Genomic DNA, 24320 nt, shown 5'->3' on the forward strand with positions numbered 1-24320 from the left:
TTTTTTTTAATATAGTGAAAATTCCTTGGGTTTAACCTTTTGGATCATATACCGATGTGGACAATTGTAGTTCGGCACGTGGGCTGAAGGGCCTGAACTATGCTGTAACGTTCTATGTTCAAACCTGTTCCACGATTAAAGAAAACCTCACATTTCTATTCTGACTACTATATTCCTTTTAGAATGTTCTCAAACATTTTTTGGTCATTTCTCTCATGCAGCAAAAGCATCAATCAGCTACCTACAATAGGTTCCATAAAAGGCAAAGTTAGAATAGCCAGATATTAACACTCTGAAGCAGGACTAATCTGTACAATATCTCCATCTTCCCGTCTCAGTCTGCAACCCTTAATATCTTTGTACCACAAAAATGGCAAAAGTTTAAATGTCTGATTGTACCCTGCATCAATATTAAGTAGACTGTACATCTGTATACAAAACCCTGTCAGAAAACCAAGGAGTGGGAATAATGAACCACAAAATCAGTTTATTTATATTAATGACGGAGAATACAATTTTACATACAGTATGGTAACAGGCCATTTTGGCCCACTAGCCCATGTCACTCAATTACACTCAATTAACCTACAACCCCGATACTTTTTTGAATGGTGGGAGCAAACCGGAGCACCCAGCGGAAACCCACACAGGATGGAAAGAATGTACAAACTTTTACAAACAGAGCTGGATTTGAACTCCAGTCTATACAAAAGCAGTGCGTTAACCGCTACGTTAACCGTGCTGCTCAATTTGTTGACCTAATTTGTTGTGGAATCAATTTCATGTTTTCTTCCCTTGCTTTGCTCATTTTTACTCATCCATAAAGTACAAATTATATGGTGCTTTGAGATAGCAGCACCCTAATTATTACACTGATGGATTCAAAATCATTGCTACATTCTCCATATTAATTTCTGCAAATGATTGCTATGGTGTAGAAGCCTTTAGATTTTTATTATATAGCACCAATCCATAATTGGTCACTGTTCTTCAGTCAATACCATTCACAGCAGGCACCCCAGAAAACAGCTGCCTAGTGTATGCTCCTCACATACAAGTGGAGACATGGCATCTCAGTTTTATTGAACATCTGTAATGACAGCAATTATTATTATTGGCTCCTAATTATGACTCTTTAAAAGGTTCTGCAAGACGGCACAATTAAGTTCAAACATTTGGAGTAATAAATAATGAACATCCCTACAAGTTCAGACAATTTTATTTTTCTGAGATGAGGAAGACAACAAAATGCATCTGACACAAAAAATGCATTAACATCTGCTTCATTACTGCTGGAATGATCTTTCTTCCCTTTTTATAGTTGAGTTCACGCCACTGTTAAAATAAAGCAGGGATTCAAGAGTTCTGGACCAGTGGTTCTGAAACTTTTATTTTCCACTCACATACCACCTTGAGTAATTCCTTAGGATGGCATCTCAAAGGATGCCATAGGTGCTCTGTGTGTGGAAGGTGGTATGTGATTGGAGAGAAAAAGGTTGAGAACCACGATCCAGACTAAACTCTGTGGTAGTGGAACAATTTAGGCACAGGAGCTGCCTCAGCTAGAATTTAGTTGAATCATCGTAGATTAGGGCACTGGCTGATTAAGCATTTGAATTCAAACAATGGGGTTTGACGTCAAGAATCTGAATTCAATTATCCTGCCCATTTCCAAATTGGACATAGGAATTTTCATCCACCATAAACACATGCTCATTGTTTATGCTGCAGGCCCCTCCAGCCCGGGTAAGAAACCTGCATAGGAGAAGGCCACTCCGATATAAAACCTACGACCCAAGGACCTCGCTGCCACGTCCCAGCTTGCTTGGCCACGGCACACGAACCATGGGTGTAAAGGGTGGGGCCAGTACTGCGCACACTGCACTCCACCTAAAAGCTCCTTTGCGCAGGCCCGAGGACAGGTCCACGTCCTCCCCCTCCACGTCCTCTCCCTCCACGTCCTCCCCCTCAAAGGATGCTCACAAAACTCAAGCTAGCATGCTGGAACATCAGAACCATGCTAGACAAGGCTGACAGCCACCGACCTGAACGTCGGTCTGCCCTCATCGCACATGAGCTCCTCAGACTTGACATCTGTCCCGCATCGGACTTGTCAGCCACAAATGAGCCTGCAGCTGACGTGGACTTTACCCCTCCATAAATCTTTGTCCGCGAAGCCAAGTCAAAGATTTATATAATTGCTGTATGCACCCACTACTCACATCAATCACTGACTACATACATCAGAAAGAAACCCTCACTGAAACCCAGTCTGCGCCTATTACAGGAGAGGTACATTGTGGTTGAAGAGGTCATCACAGAACAGTCCAAAGTAGAACAATACCAAGAAAACATGGAAGTACACATGAGAGAACAGGTACTGCAGTTTTCATGGGTCTTGGTGAGGAAGTGTGATGTGTGAGAGATATGGTAAAGTTGTAGGTCAGAAGTGGATCAGGATACAGTACTCACAAATAGACAATGACTTCAGGCTAAAATTCTTGAATCTGAATGGACTGGAGAAGTAAAAATAGTCTAGTCTTGTAATATCAGTGGCTTTCTTAATGATCAACAAACTGGAATGAGTTTTTAATCAGGAGATTATGAAGTTGAGAACATAGGTGGTCTTGCAGCTTCCACTGTGACAGCAATCCAAGCACATGTACAACTTTTTTCTTACTGAGTGGAATCATGGCCTATGTACAACAGATACGAGGGAGGTATACACACACACACACACACACACACACACACACACACACACACACACACACACACACACACACACAGACACACACACACAGACATACATATATAGACATTGGAAATTAGTTTTGGTCGCAGCAAGTGCTCAAATGAAGAAGTATGAAGCATGTGGAGTCATGTATAGAGGTCCTACAATGAATGTTGGGTTAGTGTAATTGGTCTTCTAAATAATGTTCTTTCTGAGTTTTCAGTGTTAAATTGTTTTTCTGTGAGTGACTTGTTATTCAAACCAATGAGGTGAAAACATCTGACAATTTTTGAAGTTTTTCCATTGCAAACCTGTTGACATATTTATATGAGTTTGATGCAAAATAGATGTGCCAATGAAGAAGAATATCTCACCCAGGAATGAACTATGTTATTGATGCTGTTGTCAGTAATTCACCGGGAGATCTTGCCAAACAGATTTGGTGGATAACATTGAAGACAAGGTAAATTATTTTAAGAATATTAGGTGGAATTTTGGGAGAGAAAGACCGGTAAGCAATGACTACTGATTCCACAAATTTGCAGGTTAGTCTGCAATTACAGGGACATCCCTGTGGCCAACTATTTTAATTCCATACATCAGCATGTCTTTCCTTGGCTTAATTTACTGCCAAACCAAAACTATCTGCAAAATGAAGGAACAACACTTAACATTCTGTCTGGACACTCCAACCAGACAGCATTAACATTGACTCCAGTTTCTGTTAAACCCCTCCCCGGGTCTCTCTGTTTCCCTATTTAGTACCTATGTTTCCTTTCCTCCAGTTTCCCAGCCACTTCCTTTCCATTCAGAGAGCTACCCTCCCCCATCAATTTTCAGCTTTTTTTTCTTCTACCCTCCCACCTATATCCACAATGACCTCTTACCTTTTAGTCTGTGCTCCCCCCCACCACTTCCTCTCCTCTCCTCTCCTCCTCCCACATCTTTATTTAGGTGCCTACTGATTTTTGCTCATATCTTGATGAAAGGATCAGGGCTGAACCCTTACTTCCTGAATTTCTGCACCACTCCAGCGCGTCGAATGATTCAAAGACTTGTTGGCTCAAACCAAGGCTTTTATTCACAAAACACTGGAGCGTAGTGCTTCAAGGTCGGCCAGTCCAGACTGACCTGGGTCTGGTGAGGTGCAGCCCTTTATGACCTGCCAGAAGGTGTGGCTACGGCTCTCAGCCAATCACTATCGCCATATGTAAATATATACAAATATATACAGTCGTGATAAGATCCCAAACTAACGCAACCTCCTTTATGTGTTGCACTATAATCACAGCGTTTGCAGACTTCCTTGTTTAACAGTACGCATACATTGTGCTTTCGAGGTGGCTAACTATTTCAAGGGTTTTAAACAGTGAGGAGGAATAACAAAAATGGGAATAAGAAATAACGAGGAGAGATATAAGACTGTCAAGTTACATACACCAAACTTCCACAAAGCAGGGTAAACGTGACCAGGCAATTTCATTTTTGGGGGCACAGGTGAATGTTGCATGAGGAATAACAAATGAATAGGACAAGTGAGCTCTTCAAGGTCATTCACACCATCTAAGACAGCAAAGAGGACAGAAGTTTAATATGTTTTCATTTGTGTGTTGAATGTGGACATCACAGGGAATTTAATGTCCATCCCAAATTGTCTCTGAAATGAGAAGGCAGTCAACAATAAACTGCGTTTGCTGGTCTGGAATTATGTCCAGTTCAGGCTATGTAAGAAAGGCAAATTTCTGAATTTCAATTCCTGATATTAGTGTATTCTTTCATATTTTAATTAATTATTGTAATATAAATGACCTATCTGGAGCAGTGGTATTGCAACCCTCTGGATCAATGATCCAATTCTCTAAATGCTGGTCCAGCAACATTATCACCATGTTACTTTGTCCCAAACTAATCTCATCTACCATTCAGCATCTTGCCTACGCCAGTCTGAGGAACAATCCAGTCAGTTCCATTCTCTTGCTGTTCACTGTAGTTAGATAAGTTTATTTCCTTCAAGAGCCTCTTCAATTCCCTTTTGAAATTATTGAATCTCTGTCTCCATCACTTTAGTAGGCAGGAGGTTCAAAAAAATGCTTTCCGTCACATATACTTTAGTATCTGATTCCAGAATCTATCAATGTTTGTCTTTGCACTGTCAGTTATGGCAACAGCTTCCTTATCTAAATCTGCCATAAACTTGCATGCTTCTATCAAATCTCCAACTAGGCACCTTTTTGCTCCAAATGCACCCAGTTTCGACAAAATAAGCTGACAAGAGGCTTGAACTGCTGATGTGATGCAGCTATTTACTTTGGTGGGGATGTCTCAATCAAAGGAACGATTTCATAATAAGGAATCAGCAAATTAGTTCAGAATTGAGAAGAAAAATCTTCACCCGAGAGGGCAATGGAGGTTCCAACATCACGAATATTCAAGAAAGAGACTGATATATTTTTAGATATTAACAGGGAATAATGCTTGATGCAGGAGTGTGATAATGAGGCAAAATACTGTCCAATATAGATCTATTTGGAATCTAATTCTGATATAAAATTTTCTATTATTTCCCTTCTCGGATCCTCTCTTCCTTTATTTTTAACTAAATTAACTGATAACCCAGAGGTTAAACATACTTTGAGGGTCTGGATACAATTTAGAAAACATTTTGGCTGATTGAGATTTTCTCTTTCTAGTCCTATTTTTTCTAATTATTTATTTAAACCTTCCATGATTGACGTAGCTTTTAAAGTTTAGGCATTAAGTGTTTTAAAGATTTATTTATCAAAGGAAGTCTTGCTTCTTTTGAACAACTGTTAGTTAAATATAGAATATAGATTACTAAATACTATTTCTTTTTCATTATTTACAGATTAGAGATATTTTGCAATCTCATTTACGTACATTTCCTATGAGCACTGATAAGAATTTAATACATGTAATTTTGTAATTTGCAATCTTCTTATAATGGTTCCATATTTAACGTTAATGGCATGTTGTTGGGAATAAGAGAGGCTCCTTTAGATAAAATTAAAAACCTGGGAACAGGACCTACACCTTTTAATCTCTGAAGAAACTTGGAATAAAATTTTCAAATTGGTTAATACCTCATCTTTATGTGCCCACTACTCCCTCCTACAATTTAAAATAGTCCTTGGAGCTCACATATCCAAAGCCATATTATTTTGAGAAATACTGGAATGAAGTATTTTAAAGTTTCTTTGTATTTTTTAAAATTCATGTTAAGGCTAATCCTTTAACTGCCTTGTTTGGTATAGTTGAAGAGAGTGGCATAACTCTAACAGTATCTGATCTGTATGAATTAACTTTTACTTCTCTGATGGCTAGGCAGGCAGTGTTGCTCAGATGAAAAGACTTTGCTTCGCCTACTCATGCTCAATTTCTAATTTTAATTTAAATTTTCAAACACTATGGGGACCTTTTATGAATTATTTTCAGAATGAATGCTGAAATGTTAACTAATAAGGTAATTTATCACTTTGATAAGGAATTCTCTATTTTTCTTCTTGCTAAACAGCTTTGTTTTTGGTAGTGAGTTTAGATCTTTTTATGAAATAATAAAATATTACAGTAATATAATTTGTTTTATTGATAATGTGGAGTACGAGGGATAAATTGGTATGATCTAAGTGTAATGTATTTCTTTTGGACTTTTTTCGATGTGGAACTTCAATTTAAATTTCAATAAAAAATACTGAAATAGTAAAAGAGAGGCAAAAGATGGTCCAATATTGTATTGAATGGAAAATCCAATACAAGCTCAAGCTTTCTCCCCATAACTCTTTTCTGATACCCCCACCCCTCCACACCACCCCCACCCCCACTGACTCCCCCCCCCCACTTTGATCTCCTCGCACCACCTGCAAAAGATAGTGGACACAGCCCAGTTCATTTCAGATAAAACTCTCCCCACCATTGAGAACACCCAGTACACGCTCTGTTCTCGCTGTTGGAAAGAGGCATAGGGGCCACAAGATGCACACCACCAGGTGCAGGAACAGCTGCTACCCCTCCACCATCAGCCTCCTGAACAACACTCAATCAGGGACTCATTTAAGGACTCTTACCTGTGCACTTTATTGGTTTTTTTCATAGTATTGCACAGTTATTTACATTTCTTTATTTGTTTATGTTTCTTTTGTACTGCCAATGAGTGATAATTCTGCCTTGCCCGCAGAAGGAAAGATGTATGTGATGTTATATATACAATAACATATACAATAATATATACAATATATACTTTTGACAATAAATCAAAATTTATCTCTGGCCCTCCCACCTCTATCCATCAATGAGACCTCTTGGCTGTGGCCCTGTTTTCCTCCCCATATCTCTCCCCACCCCTACCATTTTATTCAGACGACTGCCTCCTTTGAGCTCATACCTTGATGAGGGGCTCAGGCCCGAAACATTGGTCATCTCTCTTTATTCTTGCCACATAAAGTGCACTTCATGATTTTATGAGTTTCTCCAGGCATTTTTATGTAAACAAGCTTATTTCTTCTGTTTCTTTTGTTCTCAGGTGTGAGCAGGAAAAAAGTAAGATCGTTTTAGGAAGTAGAGGGAGAGATCAGCATTATCAAAAGTGGCTTGGGTGGGAATAAAAATCAGGATGAGGGCAGGGAAAAATCATTGGGCTTGGAAGTGAAATTGATGGATAGTTCTCAGGATTTGGGTGAATTTAAGGTCCATGGGGAAGACTAATTGGTACAGGATGAGGACTGAAGAATAAAAATAAGTACTTAACTTTCCTTTCCAGCACCTTAGAATGTGCGATGAAGACTTACTTATCCCAGGAATGTCTAACAATAATTACTTAAAGGACAAATTGCTTTAAATTCCTAAGCAATGCTTAAAAAATAGCATTGGATAGAGAATGATATCTGATGAAGAAATTGGGTTGGAAAATTACATGAAATAGCACTGAAAGTGGTTTTACCGCATTTCACTCCACATTTTTAATCGTATTGTACGAGATGTGGCTATGTAATATTTAATTTCCTTCCAGCTCTCCTTTTTTACAATGCCAATTGATTAGAAAACATCAACACAATACTAAAAATTGATCTTCTCACTGGAGAACCAGATATGGATCTGTCCTAACAAATGAAGAGATCAGAACTAAGACAACATATATTTGCCATGTATGCCCCAAAACAAGTTGTGGAATGATTTTCCTGTACCTGCTCTGGATTTTCAACTCCAAGAAGACTAAAGATAAAACATAATCTTTGGAAATTACAGGTCCTCAGAAGCTCAGGAATTGAGCTGAAGCTGTGTAAATGTTAGATTGTTGATTTAGATTGTAAAATCTTACCATACAGCTTTTGTGTATTTAAAGTGGGCTATATTAATATATTAAGGCACTCTTCTGACAGACATTATGAAATATGCAACCATTTGGTTATAAATTTACACTTGACATTTCTACTTCATGAATGTTGTTTCTTTTTCTGAGGCATGGCATTGAATCTGCATGCAAGTACTTTTAAAATGCACAATGATAATTTATCTCTCTTTTTTCTTTCACATATCAAGCACAACTAATGCATGAAAAGTACCAACACACAAATCACTTAAGTGTAGACCATGAGATTACTGCTGGGTTTGAGATTTTGTTCTCTGAACATCCTTTCCTGAGTTAAGCCAAAGGTTGTGCCTGGTGACAGTGGTCACCTTCAATTTGATGAGAGGCAAATTCCAAGAAAGGGGGAAATTATCTATTTCTTTCTTAGGAGTAAATGCAAGCAAACCTTTTCCACTGATGTTTGCTGAGACAAAAACTAAATGACACAGGTGAAAGTGGAAACATTTAAAAACAACATGAGGGGCAACTTCATTACCCAGAGAGTACTGAAGTTGTAGAACGAGCTGCCAGTTGAATGGATAAATGCATGCTCAATCTTAAGATTAAGAACAGTTCCAGACAGGTACGTGAACAGGAGTTGTCTGGAGGGATATGGTCCAGATGTAAGACAGTGGGATTAGGCACAGACTAGAAGGGCCAAAGGGCCTGTTTCTGTGACGTAGTGTTCTATGGTGCTATGGACTCACAGTTTATGTTGAATATAAGAAATATACTTCCATTTACATGAGTGATGGTTTGCAGCCGGGAGTGCACGTACACATAAATGTTTGTGTGGTTTAACTCAATCATCAAAGTTGTGTGAGATCATAAAGGTGGGGCTGTTAACTCCACCTCAGCAGGGAGTTTGTTGGAGATGAGGAGAAGGATTCCAGCAGATAGGAAAGAGGATTAATATGATGCTATATTTTGCTTGGCCCCGTTAGGATTACAGATCGCATAAGAGATTTGCATTGCAATCTAGAGGTGTATTACACTAATTAATAGTTGAGCTACAGTGATTCCTCAAATTTCCATGTGTGAAGACAAGAACGACTCATAGTTGGCCCCTCAAGGCACTGTCCATCAAGCACCCATCTTACACCATTCCTACCCTAAATTAGAAAATGTATGAGAGCTGAATCATATTTATAAATTACAGTACAAAGCTGTGATATAAATTGATTTGGAGCATCAATTTAGGATTAGTCCTAAAGTATAAAGGGATTAAAATTTAGTTCTCAATTGAAAATGGATTGCACAACCATGCAAGGCTTATGAGGTAACATCCTAGTTGGAATTAAATAAGGACAAAATGGAAAAATATTAAAAGTTACAATGATGTCCTTCATAAAAAAGGATTGACTGTGTTATTTTTATATGGAGCCACCATTAGTGCAGATACTAGATCAATGCAACTTGCAACATGGAGAAGTTTGTAAATGCTGGTATCGAGTGCACTGCAAAGGAGCTGGAGAAACTCAGCAAGAATAGAAAGCAAAGGGTAACCAACATTTTGGACCTGAGCCTTAACGTATGGGGAAAAAAATGGAGGGCCTGGATAAAAAGAGTGGGAGAAAAAGGTGGGGGGGGGGGGGAGAGGAGGGAAGAAGAGACAGGGGGAGGAGCACAAGAAGTCATTGTAAATATAGGTGGGAGGGTAGTGAAGAAAAAAATCTGAGGTGATGGGGAGAGACTATGATAGGAGAGGGAAGGGAAAGGGGTGGGGAGATGGAGGAAAGGCAAGGGATAGGGAGACTCGGAGAGAAGTTTAATGCTGCCTAATTGGAGAGTGCCCAGACGGGATATAAGATGTGGCTCCTCCAATTTCCACAAATTCTTTTTGTACAACATGATGATTTAGGGGCAGATATAAAACACTCATTATTAAGACAACAGTATTGACCTTTCAATGAATCTCAATCCTCCAATAGGCACCAAAATCTTCCAAATTCACTGAATGAAAAATATCAGAAAAATGACAGCTATCAGAAGTGCTGGTCCAATTTCATAAGGAGTGAGATTTCCAATAAAAATAAATATGAATGATTTAAAGTGTGGGCAAAACAGATTTTATGCCTAATCTGCCCATAAATAGCCGTCCACTAGGTGCTCCCATTTCTAGGCAATAACTTTTCATTGTGGAATATGACTGAACAAGCAAATAAAACTCATATTTTAGAAAACGTTTGTTGCCTGGAGAATTTTTTTCTGTGGGGAATAACAAATTGATACTTGATACTGCCAAAAGGCAGAATAGAAACCAACATCTTTGCAGTTTCACAGGTTTCTGTTCAACAGGGATATTTCATTGCCTCAGGCCATAACGATGCATAGTTCTGTATTTTTACAAACTATATGACATTGTTCAATCTCAGCAGTTCTATGACAAATCATCTTCAAAACAAAAGATATGCATATGAAATTTGCTTTAAGGGAAAAGAGAAAAATAAATGTTCCTTCACAATTATAGTAAGGCGCATAATATTTGGGGGATTCCTTTCAATGACAAGTAATTCACTGCAGGTTCTTCTTTGTGGATTGTTTTAAGCTAGGAACTTAGTATGTTAAATGGAGACAATCATGTTGGAAGTTATCAATGTGATGTTACAGATGATGGCAAATTATGCCTTTGCTTATGTAGCGTGTCGAATGACCCAAAGACTTGTTGACTCAAACCAAGGCTTGTTCAGTCATATTCCAGAATGAAAAATTATTGCGTAGTACATCAAGGTCGACCAGTCCAGACTGACCTGAGTCTGGTGAGGTGCAGCCCTCTATGACCTGCCAGTAGGGGTGGCTAAAGCTCTCAGCCAATCACTATCACTACATGCAAATATGTACAAATATATACAGTGGTGATAGGATCCCACATGATCACAGCTTGTTAATGTGTTGCCTTAATAAATTGATTACACAATGTGATTTTAATAATATATTATGACACAATGCACTTTTGCTTGCTATTCCAAATGTTGTTAAATCATGTTTGCCTGTTTCCGCTCCGTAAATGGTTATATGGTTATGGTTGATCTACTGAGGAGATAGGTCTAAATTTGACTGTTCTACTGGCTACAGTATGTAGAATGCCACATCCAAATTAATATGTCCACCAGATCAATTTATGAGAGTTAATGAAGAACTAATAAGCTAGTCAATTTTTGCCATACGATTGCACTAAGTTAAAGCTATTCAGTCCACAAGTCTACAGTTCAAGGAAAGAGTAATTCAATAACCTGAAAGGTAAAACACCTGCTGTCAATGACGAGCAGGTGGCCTCTGGTGGCCTTGCTATCTCAGGAGGAACCTCATAGACCCACTGTTTTCAGAAGACAATGGCAACATTGAGTTATTCAATTTTCAAAGCAGAATTTCATATTTTAATATTTTCCATTCCATTGCATAGGAAAGTTTCTCATGTTATTTCTTATATTTCCTCACAACATAGAAGAATAACATTTGGCCCATCAAGTCTCAGCCGGCTCTCAAAGCAAGCTTATCAATTTCATGCCTGCATTATTTCAATGCAACCTATTTATTCAGAAATATCCTTTCCCTCAATTCTACACCACCCAGCTCCACAAAGGACAATTTATAGCATCTAATTAACCTAACCAACAATTTTGTTTTAGATTTGACCACATTTTACCATTGAGTCACAAAAGAAGCTACCAGGAGAGATATCAAAGTGATAGGTTTAAGACGGTGGTTCTCAACCTTTTTCCTTCCACTCACATATCACCTTAAGTGACTTCCTGTACTGTAGGTACTCTGTGGTTAGTAAGGGATGTTAGTAAGGTGGTATATGAGTGGAAAGAAAAAGGTTGAGAACCAATGGTTTAAGCCATGTGTTCAAAGCAGCAAGGAAAGTCAAGGAGGTGGATTGAAAATGAGTTATTAGGCCTAATGGTAACATGGTGGAAACTGGCATTGCACAAGAAGCTAAAATAAGAGGACAACAGAATCTTTAGAAAAGTCTGGAAATGGATGGATTTAAAGTCACTGTGACGATGGCAGCCAATACCTTTTCTTTATTACTCTGTGGCAAAATACCAGTTTGAAATGCCAATATTTGCAGCTGGTAGCTTTGCTTTTTCAGGGGAAACCTGACAAAACCATTGCTTTAAGAAAACTGATTATAGTTCACCTAGAAGGTATTTTTATGACAACATTAAGATAGTCTATTTTCCTGTGCAGGATTTTTCTTTCATTCATTCTTTGAAAAATAGATCCACAAGAACGTTTTTATTTTTGTCTTTACCTTTTCAAAGAGCATGTGTAATATCTAACCAGGCAAGCAGCCCCAATGTGTTATTCTTTCTACGTTGCAATTCTATTTTTAGTAAGCTCCAAACTGTTCGTGACTATTTCTTACACAAACCTCATTAATGAAACAGACTCAATGCAAAGTACTTCAATACACATTAAGCACACTTCAGCAGTATTTATGCTGCCTTTGCTCTTTCTGTATTGTATGCCCATATGGCTTGGGAACAAGTGAAGCCCTGTGGGAATACAATTTCAATAATCTTTCTATGTTTTGTTTTGTGTGTTCTTTAAAGTTGTTTATTTTTGGAAAACTCTTTGTTAAGCATCAGAAATTCATATTTTGAATTAAGTTCATTTCTTTCCAGGATTAAAATTTTTAAAAAACTTTGTATATATATAAAATACAGTTATATACAAAAACCCCATATTACAATTCATTATTTATAAAATACATAATAATAGATTAGTGATCTACCCCTTCCCCTACACAACCATCCCACTATGAAAAAAAAACCATCTACCCCTACCATCTCATATTAACAGAGCCTTTTACAAATGTCAGTTGTTAACATACCAAGGTGAGGGACATTTTGTTATAAAAAATAGTTAAAGTATATTAAGATCCACATACTTTAAATATGGTTCCCACATTTTAGTAAAAAAAAGAATAATTATTATGTAAATTATATGTTATTCTAGCCATGGCTAGAACCAAGCGAATGAATGCAATTTGAAGCTTATCCAGCTTTAAACCCACTTTTAAATTCGTCATAAATCCCATAAAAAAACAATGGGTCAAGTATTGTACAAACGTTCCAAAAATTCTCTATACTTTGTCGAAAAACTTTGCACCTTTTCACAAGACCAAACCGAATGCAAAATTGTCCCTTTTTGTGTTCTGCACCAAAAACATAAATCTGAATCCCTAAAACCATATTGTTTTAACTTTTCTGGTGTCAAATATGATTGATGTAAAAGATTATAGTTAACTAAACTATATCTCACGTTAATCAACCGAGTTACAGCATCTTCACACATCTTTACCCAATCTTCCTCCAAAATAAAAAGTTAAAATTCCTTCTCTCCTTTATCTTTTATTTTAAAAACACCAGGTTTGTTCATCTTCTCTTGCAATTTCTGATATAAAACCTTTTTTCAAAGTTTCTGTAATCAACTTTTCAATCCTAGTCAAACTTGGAAGCTTAAATTCCTGTCCAAAATTTTATTTTATCAAAGCTCTCACTTGATAATAAACAAATAATGAGTTCGCTGATATCCCAAATTTATTTTGAAGTTGAGCAAAAGAAAGAAAAATGCCCTTCTCAAAACAATCTCCCACTATTCATAGAAACGTAGAAACATAGAAGATAGGAGCAGGAGTAGGTCATTCGACCCTTCGAGCCTGCTCCGCCATTCAACGAGATCATGGCTGATCTTAAAGTTCAGTACCCCGTCCCTGCCTTCTCTCCATAACCTTTAATACCCTTATACTGAAGAAATATATCTAATTCCCTCTTAAATATATTTAATGAACCTGCCTCTACTGCCCTCTGTGGCAATGAATTCCACAGATTCACCACCCTCTGGGTCAAGAAATTCCTCCTCATCTCAGTCCTAAATGGTTTGCCTATTATCCTCAAACCATGGCCCCGGGTTCTGGATTTTCCCATCCTTGGAAACATCCCATCTGCATCCATTCTGTCCAGTCCTGCCAGAATTTTATATGTCTCTATGAGATCCCCTCTCAATCTTCTAAACTCCAGCGAGTACAATCCCAATTTGCACAATCTTTCCTCATAAGTCATTCCTGCCATTCCAGGTATCAGCCTGGTGAATAATCCTATTCCGATAGATAGGGGTCTGAGCAGTGATTTTACCCTTATTTCCAATTATTTGCTCTCTAATACCAAATTTCCAATAAATGTTTAAGTGCAGGTACATTATAAGTCTTTAAAAGAATATGGTCTCCTTTTATATATAAAGTATTTAACATTACTCTCTGATATCTGTGACAATTCAATTTTAACACATACTGGAAATTGCTCAGTATCTGACATTCGGTTAATACATTTCAAATGTGCTGCTTTGTAATAATTCTGAAAATTTGTTAACTGCAAACCTCCTAAAGCATATTTCCTATTCAATTTTTGCAAAGGAGCTCTAGATAGATTGTAAAAGATATTGTATTCAAGGAAATATATTCATTTTAATACAATTCACCCCTCCCATTAAAATCAAAGGTAAGTCAAATCTGCCTTAATTTTTTTCAATAAAGTTATGAGCAGTCTCTAGAATGATAAATGCAGTAAGGAAAGGTTCAAGGGTTATTTATAAATCTCAGGAGATTAATGATTAATTTAGTTCTCTTTATCAAGATTTATATACTTCAGTGATCGAACAAGATATTGAGCGAGTAGAATCATTTTTGGCTGAGTTAGACCTTCCATTTTTGAGTGATCTAGATGCTTAGGAATTAGATTGTCAATTTACTGATTTGTAAATTAAAAATCTATTACAAACTATGCCTAAAAGAAAATCATCCGGGGAGGATAGATTTTCATTGGAGTTTTATAATGAATTTTATGATTTATTACTTCCAGTATTTTGACAAGCATTAATACAAGATTCTGAAACAACTTCTCTTCTGGAGTCTTTTTCTAGAGCCTTGATAACAGTTTTTCAAAAAAAAAGATAGAGGTCCTTTCAAAGTAGCATCATATAGACCGATTTCTTTGTTAAATGTAGATTATAAAATTGTGGCTGAAGTGTTTGCAAATAGAATTGTGAAATATTTGCCAGAACTGATGCAGGTTTTGTTAAATTAATTACATTAATTAATGCATCTAAAAATCAACATAATAGCGGCCTTGGATGCTGAAAAGGTATTTTTACCAAGTTGAGTGGCATTTTTTGTTAAAAATATTGGAAAATTTTGAATTCACCTTCCAAACTGTTTTAGATTTCTGTTGTTCTTTATTAGCAAGGACCAGATAAAAAGTATGTATTAATCTGCTGTAGTGAACTCTCAGTTTTGGCTGCCCAGCCTGTTTTTTTTTTGTTGTAGTTGTTTCTATTTTGTTTATCTTGATAGATTAGATAGGATTTTAATAATAAAAAAAATCTCTTTTTGAAAATTCTAAATTGAGAAGAAAGGGATAATATTGTTCAATATGTTATAATGTTATACGTTGTATTATGTATTGCAATTATATTGATGTTTAAATTTTTATCCAACCACTCTTTTTGGTTGGACAAAGGCCTTATATAATAATTCGTCAGCTAGAGTGCTAACAAATGGACAAATTTCATCATCATTTAATTTATCAAGGTCAACTAGACAAGGCTGCCTGTTATCTCCAGTTTTATTTGCTTTGGTTATTGAACCATTGACTCAATTTATTAGACAGAACATTAATATTAAAGGCATTAGAGTGGAAGACGTAGAATATAAAATAAACTTATTTGCTGATGATGTGTTAATATATTTAACAAATCCTAAAGAATCTTTGATACATCTGCAGAAATGTTTGGAACAATATGGAGAAATGTCTGGTTATAAAGTTAATTGGGATAAGAGTGAATTATTACCGATTTCAAGTGAAGATTATTCAGATTTTGTTTTTCCGATAAGATAAAGTGTTTGGGGGGGGGGGGTGGTGATAGTAAATGTGGAGTATCAACAGCTGTATCAATTGAATTATATACCATGATTTATTTTTTAAAGCATTTTGAATCATAGAATTGCTATAGGAGAGCATGCTTTGCCGCAGACAGCTGTGGAGGCCAAGTCTTCAGGTGTATTTAAAGCGGAGGATGACAGGTTATTGATTTCGTGGGGGTGGCAAAGGTTACGAAGAGAAGCCAGGTTGAGAGGAAACTCATTCATGATTCAAATGACACAGACTTGATGGGCCAAATTGTCTAATTCTACTCCTGTCCAATTGTTTTATGGTCATTCAGGCCATCAATTCTGTGTCAGCCTGAAATAAAGCTGAACCACCAGGTTGATACCCAGCTCTTTAAATTTAAATTATATTTTTAATTTTTTTTTAAATTTAAATTTAGACATACAGCATGGTAACAGGCCATTTCAGCCCACGGGTCCATGCAATCCAATTTACACCCAATTAATTTAAATTCCTGGTATGTTTGGAAAAGTGGGAGGAAACTGGAGCCTCTGGGGAAAACCAACGCAGAGAACATACAAATAAATGCCTTAGACAGAACAGGTTTTGAACCCTGGTCTCGATTACTGGTGCTATAAAGGCATCGCACTGACAGCTATGTTAACCATGCTGCCCTTACTTAGCAAATTCTGTATATGCTTGTGTAGCAGTTGAGTTTTTGGACCAATTTTTTGGGTCAGGTTTGGAGGGGGTCAACTTATACATGGAATATACTTTTCTTCGTTTTTCAATCTTCTTATTAAATACATTATGGTAAACAATACAAGAGTAGAATAGAAGGCAGAATCGAATAGTAAAAATTTAAACATCAATATAATTGCAATACATAATACAACGTATAACATTATAACATATTGAACAATATTATCCCTTTCTGCTCAATTTGGAATTGTCAAAAAGAGATTTTTTATTATTAAAATCCTATTTAACCTACCAAGATAAACAAATTAGAAACAACTACAACAAAAAAAAACAGGCTGGGCAGCCAAAACTGAGAATTCACTACAGCAGATTAATACAAACTTTTCATCTGGTCCTCGCCAATAAAGAACAACAGAAATCCAAAACAGTCTGGAAGGTGAAGTCAAAATACAGATTAACTCATATGCAAATAGTTTATTAAAGGACGTCAAGTCCCTTCAAACTTAATGAAGGTATCAAAAGTGCAACTTCTAATTTTTTCTAAACGTAAAAATGATATAATTTGAGAGAGCCATTACATTAAAGTAGGTGAATTAGGATCTTTCCATCTAAATAGAATGGCTCTTCTGACCAACTAGGAAGTAAAGGCTATAATGCAATGTGCAGAAGTGAGAACTCATCACACCTCTGGAACTCTAATTCCATAAATAGCTGTCAATGGATTAGGTGGCAATCTAATACCCAGTATAATTGACAAAGTCTTGTGCTATGAGCCCAGAGAGCCCCAAAACCCAGCAACAATAGAAGTTCACCAAGACAAATGGTTACTTAAACAAACATTGCTTTTAATTTTCTTTAAGCATGAAAACAGGATCAAATTTTTAACTTATTACTATTAACCCCCTTCTAATTCTAAGCGCACATGTATGTCATGTGGGTGTAAGTTCAGAAACGTTCTTTGATTCACAGTCCAATCTCACGCCTCCAAGTTCGCTGGTAATAGGCAATTCTTATACTGTGCACAGAATTTAATATTTATGAATTTCACCAGGCTTTGCTGCTTGAAAGGTAAATGATTACCACTCAGGAAGGTTTTTGTCAGTTTTCAGAGAGAGATTTGTTACTCATTGGACACCCACAACTGATTCCTTCTGATCAGCCACTTCAGTGTCTTGCTGAAGAAACTTGCCTCATCAGGATTTTCCAGATGATATCCACTTTCTTTCAGGTCACCACCAAGTTCCTTTTCTGTTTCCCTTATTTCAAGTGAAACATTATACAGTCATCCATCTCCTCTTGTATGGACCACAAGGGCTTTGATGAGGCTGAACTTAAGAACTCACAACCTGACTTCAAGATGGGGTTTTTCCACAAGCTTGCCAGCTTTGCATGTTCCAGTCCCAGCTACTACTGCTGAACTGAATTCTCTCTCTGAGAGAACCACATGACCCTCTATGAACAGCCAACTGCACTCAGACAGACTGCAGCTCCAGACCTAATCTTCTGAGTTTGTTCATCTGTTGCTTTCCAAAACATAAAATCCATTACACCACAGCATGTCCAATTAACACCTACCTGTGAAGTCTCTATAGGCATTCTTCAAAGTTTTTGCAAAGGCACTTGGTGCCTGCACTGTCTGGCTTGAGCAGAGCTCTGGCATTTTAAATGAGATGTGTTTTGAAGAGCTTGTATGTGACTGTAAGGTAAAACATCATGAGATGGGAATGTGTAAGGAGTTACCCTGTACAGGGCTGTAACAAGATGTGAATGCATCCTTGTACTTACAAGATAAGAGAGACATTGATGGATTGAGAGGCAGGAAGCTAGCAGGGAAAGGATAGCAACAGTTTTAGTCATTGGACAAGTAATGATATGATGATGTTCTAAGCATGTATCCAAGGGTATAAAAAATCACCATTTTGCTGATAACGGCAGAATGCATTCTCCGACTAACATGGTTGGTCGCAAGTGTTACAATCCGGTAATAAAGAACAAAGAACCCTGATTTCGACTCAGCCTGGTGTTTGTCTCACTCATTCATGAACAAAGCAGACCTAACAGTGACCTACACTAAAAAAAACCTGCCACAATTTATCTCCTTTAAAACATGTAAAATAGGTTACAATATAAGATACAACAATCTGTCACACTTGAAAATATCTGTACAATACTTCTCCAATACAGAGCAAGACCAAAACATATGCATTAGTGTGGCCACTTGTGATTTACATCTATCAAACATAGGACTAACATTAGGAAAGATCCGGGCCATTAATCTTTCGACACATGAACCCGATGTACCTCTTTAAATTGAATCAATGCACATCAGGTACATAATGAAGAGGTATTAACCATTCCAAAAATCTTTTCCTCAAGTTCCTCTGGGAGAAGTAATTGAAATTCCAAATCCCATGCTCCTCTAATTTTACTATTAGAGATTGATTGAAATTTAAATAAATTATTATAAATATTACCTATTAAAAAAAGAGTATCAACCAATTCAGGTTGGTATGACATAGGAAAGTTAGGTAATATCTTATTCAAAAAACTTCCAACTTGGAAATATAAAAAAATGTGACTTGGATATATTTATTAGATATTGTATCAAAAGATATTAAATACCCATGTGTAAACAGATCTGAAAAACGGACAATTCCTTTGCTTTTCCAATAAGAAAAGGCTTGATCCATTAAAGACGGAGAAAAAATAGTTAAAATAAATAGTGCAAGGTAACCTAAAAAATTTTAAATTAAAAAATATGAAATTCAAACTGAATCCATAAAGCATGTTTAAGTATTGAATTAAAGGTATGTCTACTAATCTTAGAAATTGTAAAAGGAAGAGAAACTTTCAATAAGGAAGCTAATGAATACCACTGCACAGATTTCATTTCCAAATCTGTCCAATTAGGGAGTTCAGGTTTGTCAGAATAATATACCAAGAAAATAATATATCGCATATTAACTGCCCAATTATAAAACCTAAGATTATGCCACCATCTTTCTTTAATTTCTGCAAATGAAATTTTCTCAACCTAGCATTCTTATTATTCCATATATAAGAAGAAATTTTGGAGTGAATATTATCAAAAAAATGATTTAGGAATTAAAAACTGGAACTGCTTGAAATATATACAAAAATTTGGGGAAAATTATCATCTTGATAGTATTTAGACAAGTTATTAATGTTATAGCCAATGGAGACCTTCTAGAACAGTGGTTCTCAACCTTTTTCTTTCCACTCACATACCACTTTAAGTATTCCCTATGTCATAGGCGCTCTGTCATTAGTAAGGGATTGCTTAAGGTGATATGTGAGTCAAAAGAAAAAGGTTGAGAACCACTGGTATGAAGCACAAACTAAAGAATCCTAATCTTTCTTAGGAATTAATGAAATCGGTGCTTCATAAAATGATCGTTGCAAAGTTCCAAGAGATACAGAATCATTAAGCAGCCTACACAACCGCAGGAATTGGTAAGTTAGAACAACATTTTAAAAACTCAACAGTATAACTGTCTGGGCCTGGATCTTTGCTGCATCAAAGAGAGGAAATAGCTTTAAAAATTTCCATTTCTGATATTGGAGCTTCCAATAAAAGTATAAAAGTTGATTATGAAAAAAAAAATTAGGGATATTCAATCATTGCAAAAATCTATTCATATTTATGGTATTATCAGGAAATTAAGATTTACATAAATCAGAATAAAAATGCTTTTCTTTGAAAATTTTATTTATGAATTTTATAAAATAAATACAAAACAACTTACTTAAAAGAAAAAAATACTATACCCTTGCCCAGCCTCCTCCCACCCCACCCCCTACATCCCTCCCCCCAAGTTGGAGCAAAATGCATATTTCAGTTAATTATCAGTTGCTGTGTGGTATGCCAACCCTTTACAACTTTAAAAATATAATTTACTTTATATCTAAACCCATACATTTCAAATTTAAAGTCCACATTTTAACAAAAACCGATAATTATTTTGCACATTATAAGTTATCTTTTCTAATAGAGATACAATTTTTGCTCATCGTGCCAGCTTTGAACATTCAATTCAACATAATTCTTCCATGTAACAGCAACACATTTTCTAGCCACCATTAACCCCAGACATATATATGCAATTTGGAATTTATCTAATTGTAAAACCGTCGTAAATGTATTAGTATAACCCAATAAATACAATAACGGATCAGATTGTGATTCAATCCAGAACAAATCTTCCAAAAACGTGATAATTTTTTCCCCAAAAGGTTTAACGTTTTCACATGTCCATACTGAATGTAAGAAAATCCCCATCTGTCTTCCACAATGAAAGCACAAATCTGCATTTTTTCAACTTCTCAAGAGTCAAATACAGCTGATGTAAAAAATTTAGTTTACTAAGCTATATCTGACATTAATTAATTTTGTGACACTGTCTACACACATATTCGTCTATTCCTCCTGAGATAATGTAATAGATAAATCCTTCTCCCATTTATCCTTTGTTTTGTATAAATCAACCTTAACTATCTTTTCGTGGAACAATGCATACATTTCAGAAATGAACCCTTTCTTCCCATTATCCGCAATTAATATCTCAAATTTAGTTTGTCCGGGTAAAACCAAATCCCTTCCAAAATTTTCTATCAGTAGTGCCGGACTTGATAATAAGCAAATGAAGAGCTTGATGTTATCCTGAATTTTTCTCTAAGTAAAAGAAAGAAACATACCGGCTTCAAAACAATCCTCCACCAACTTAATACCTTTCAATTTCCAAACTTTCAGATAGGGGTTATTAGGTGAAACTGGAATTATTTTATTCTGATATAACGGTGTCTTAGCTGAAATTTTACCTTTAGTTCCTATAATTTGATCTCTTTTATACCAGGTCTCCATTAAATGTCTCAATACTGGCAAATTTATACCTTTGTAAAAGAGAAGGATTCCACAGAATAGAAATCCTGTAATGCTATATTAATTTCATCATGATCATGTACAATACTGCCATCTCCTTTACGAATCTTGGGAATCTGTCCTTTAACTGTCCATCTAACAATTTACCTGATTTATCTCCATGTACATAAAACTGGCTTTTTGATTTAAACAATTGTTTTTCATTAGGATATGTTTTGTTTTTCAATAGAATATGTTAATAATAAATCATATTGCATTTGAAGTTCTATTCTCCTCCTTATATAGATCCATATTAGGTTTCCTTGAGTATACTCTATCAATTTTTAAATTTTTTTACACCTAGTATTAACAATCATTCTTTCATTTGTTTTCTTAATCCTACGGAATAAGAAATTACTTCTCCTTGCAGGCATGCCTTAAATGTGTCCTAAACAGTTAGGTTTGGCATTCCCTCAGTTGAGTTTGTTTAAAAAAAAAGAGAAGTTTATTCCTTGATAAAGTCTACAAAGTTCTCATCTTGAAGTAAAGTCGAATTGAACTGCCACTGCTGAGCTCCGGGAATAATATCAGAAAATTTACAAGGAAGTTCACCAACAGCAATTGCATCATATGATAAATATGATTAAAAAAAAGTCTTTGACCTTAGGATGTAAAAGCTTCCATATATCAATCAATCCTTAATCAAGCAGAAAAGAGTTAATAAAAGTAGCAGATCTATCAGGAAGCATTTGATTAGACGACCACCTATTAATCATTGGATTAGACAACAGTTAAAATCTCTAACCATAATCAGATATATTTTTGACTGTGGTAAGTACTTGCATTGCTCAAGGTTCCAGAAGCTGGGGGGCGTGGCAAGATGGTGTAAGGATCAGACATGCCTTACAGTTCTCTCCTGACTCTATCTTATTGTTTTGTCTAGAAATGCCCGTTAAAATTCTTTAAAAGTTTAGATAACTTCAGTGCTGTTAATTTAACTTATGATGGTACAATTGGTGGAAAAGAGCAAAACAAAACGACAACAGATTATCAAAAAACTACAGTTTCCAAAAGTTCAAGTTTTGGAGCATACCTACAGGAAAGACATCGAGGCTCAGCCTGAAATGGATCCCAGGAGAAAGTTACAGCTTTCGGATGTAGAGTTCAATATTACATCGGTAGAGCCCTCTAAAGAGGGCGCCAAACAGCCTTTAGAACAAAGAGTTACTCAGGTTCGCACATGTGCAGTAGCATCTGACGGCAATGTTATGAATGAACCACTTGTAGTAACATCAGTTGAAGTACCGGCTGGGGAAAGGCATTTGTCAACTGTAGCGGTGGCACTGCAAACTGCACCTTTTGAGATAAAAGAACCTATACAACTTGATGTACTGGGAGAAATTAACACATTATGGACTGGGGAAAATCCCGGCCAGCGTCCTCCAGTCATTGCTGGAGAGGCTGTGGCTGGGGTTTCCACACGCAGCTATACTACAAGGAAGGCAACCAGAATGAAGGAAGCAACAGAAGACCCTTTGGTTATGCAGAAGAAGCAGGAATCTGTTGAGCCAGAATCTCTTCCAATTGAAAAGATTCTTGTGAATCTTGAATCTAAATTATCTTATACAATGCAGGGATTATCTAAGATTATGACTGAACTTGGTACTAGGTTCAATACTCTGATGGAAATAAATTCTCAACAGATGGCTGAGTTTGGAGCTTTTAAGCTTGAAGTGAGAGATAAATTTAATTCGTGTGAAGAAGATATAGATGAAATACGAGATCAAGTTTCAGATGTGACCAAAATGGTCGAAGACTTACAAACTCAAAATAAAAATTTGGTGAAAAAGATTGATTATTTGGAAAACCAATCCAGACAGAACAATATAAAGATTATTGGTTTGCCGGAAGGAATGGAGGGACCAGACCCAAGAAAATTTTTTACTGAATGGATTCCGCAGGTGCTGGGTCAAGAACATTTCCTGGAAGGTATAATACTGGAACGTGATCACAGAGCCTTGCGTAGAAGACCTATTTCAGGTCAAAGTCCAAGACCTGTTTTGGTTCGTTGCTTGAATTATTACGACAGATAAATAATTTTACGAGTGGCTATTAGAAATGCACAACAGAGAAAATCACCCTTGATGATTCAAAATAATCGAGTTTTCTTCTATGCGGATTTGAGTCAAGAAGTTATGTTCCAACGACGGGAATTCAACTCTGTTAAAGAGTTGTTGTGGAAGAAAGGTTATAAGGCAACTTTTAGATATCCAGCTGTTTTGAAGGTTTTCCAAGATGGTTGCCAACCAAAGTTCTTTGATTCTCCAAAGGAAGCTATAGCATTTGCTCAAGAGCTGCCAATTACTCAGTTTCAACAGAGACGTAGTCCGCTGCGATCTCTAAGGAGACAAGAGATGGAAGAAAAGAGCCGTGCTCCAAGAAGGAATGGTTGTAATGGTGACTCAGCAGTTGGAGTTGATTAAAAGAAGAGTTGTTCTTTTTTTTCTAATGTTTTTTTTTAAAAAAAAGGAATGTTAAATAATGATGATATTAGTTTAAGATGAAGTGAGAGTTGGGGGAGAGAACTGGATGGGCACTATTTCCTGAAAGTCATCTGCTACCTGTGAGTTATCTCACACCCATTTTTTTTGGGGAGTTACCGCATTGTGCGGTTTAGACGGGAGGGGGTATTTTTAACCTCCTACCCGTTTTTTTTTCCTTTTTTCGTATTATTAGATTAAAGAGTGAAGG

At 36.4% G+C, this 24320-nt stretch overlaps 1 protein-coding gene across 22 annotated transcripts in view; it reads right to left on the reverse strand.

Annotated features, from left to right (window-relative positions):
- Window positions 1-24320, reverse strand: part of LOC138753237 (neurexin-3-like) — a 2173925-nt gene that overhangs the window by 1656406 nt on the left and 493199 nt on the right. The window contains exon 1 of one of the 22 annotated variants that reach the window (XM_069916006.1): window positions 3744-3820. The exons of the other annotated variants lie outside the window; for them this stretch is intronic. The gene's annotated coding sequence lies outside the window, so the exon portion shown is untranslated. Of the gene's footprint in view, window positions 1-3743; window positions 3821-24320 lie in introns of those variants that run through there. 22 annotated transcript variants of the gene reach the window in all.

Source organism: Narcine bancroftii, chromosome 2 (genome assembly GCF_036971445.1).
Source record: "Narcine bancroftii isolate sNarBan1 chromosome 2, sNarBan1.hap1, whole genome shotgun sequence".
Lineage (NCBI taxonomy): Eukaryota > Metazoa > Chordata > Chondrichthyes > Torpediniformes > Narcinidae > Narcine > Narcine bancroftii.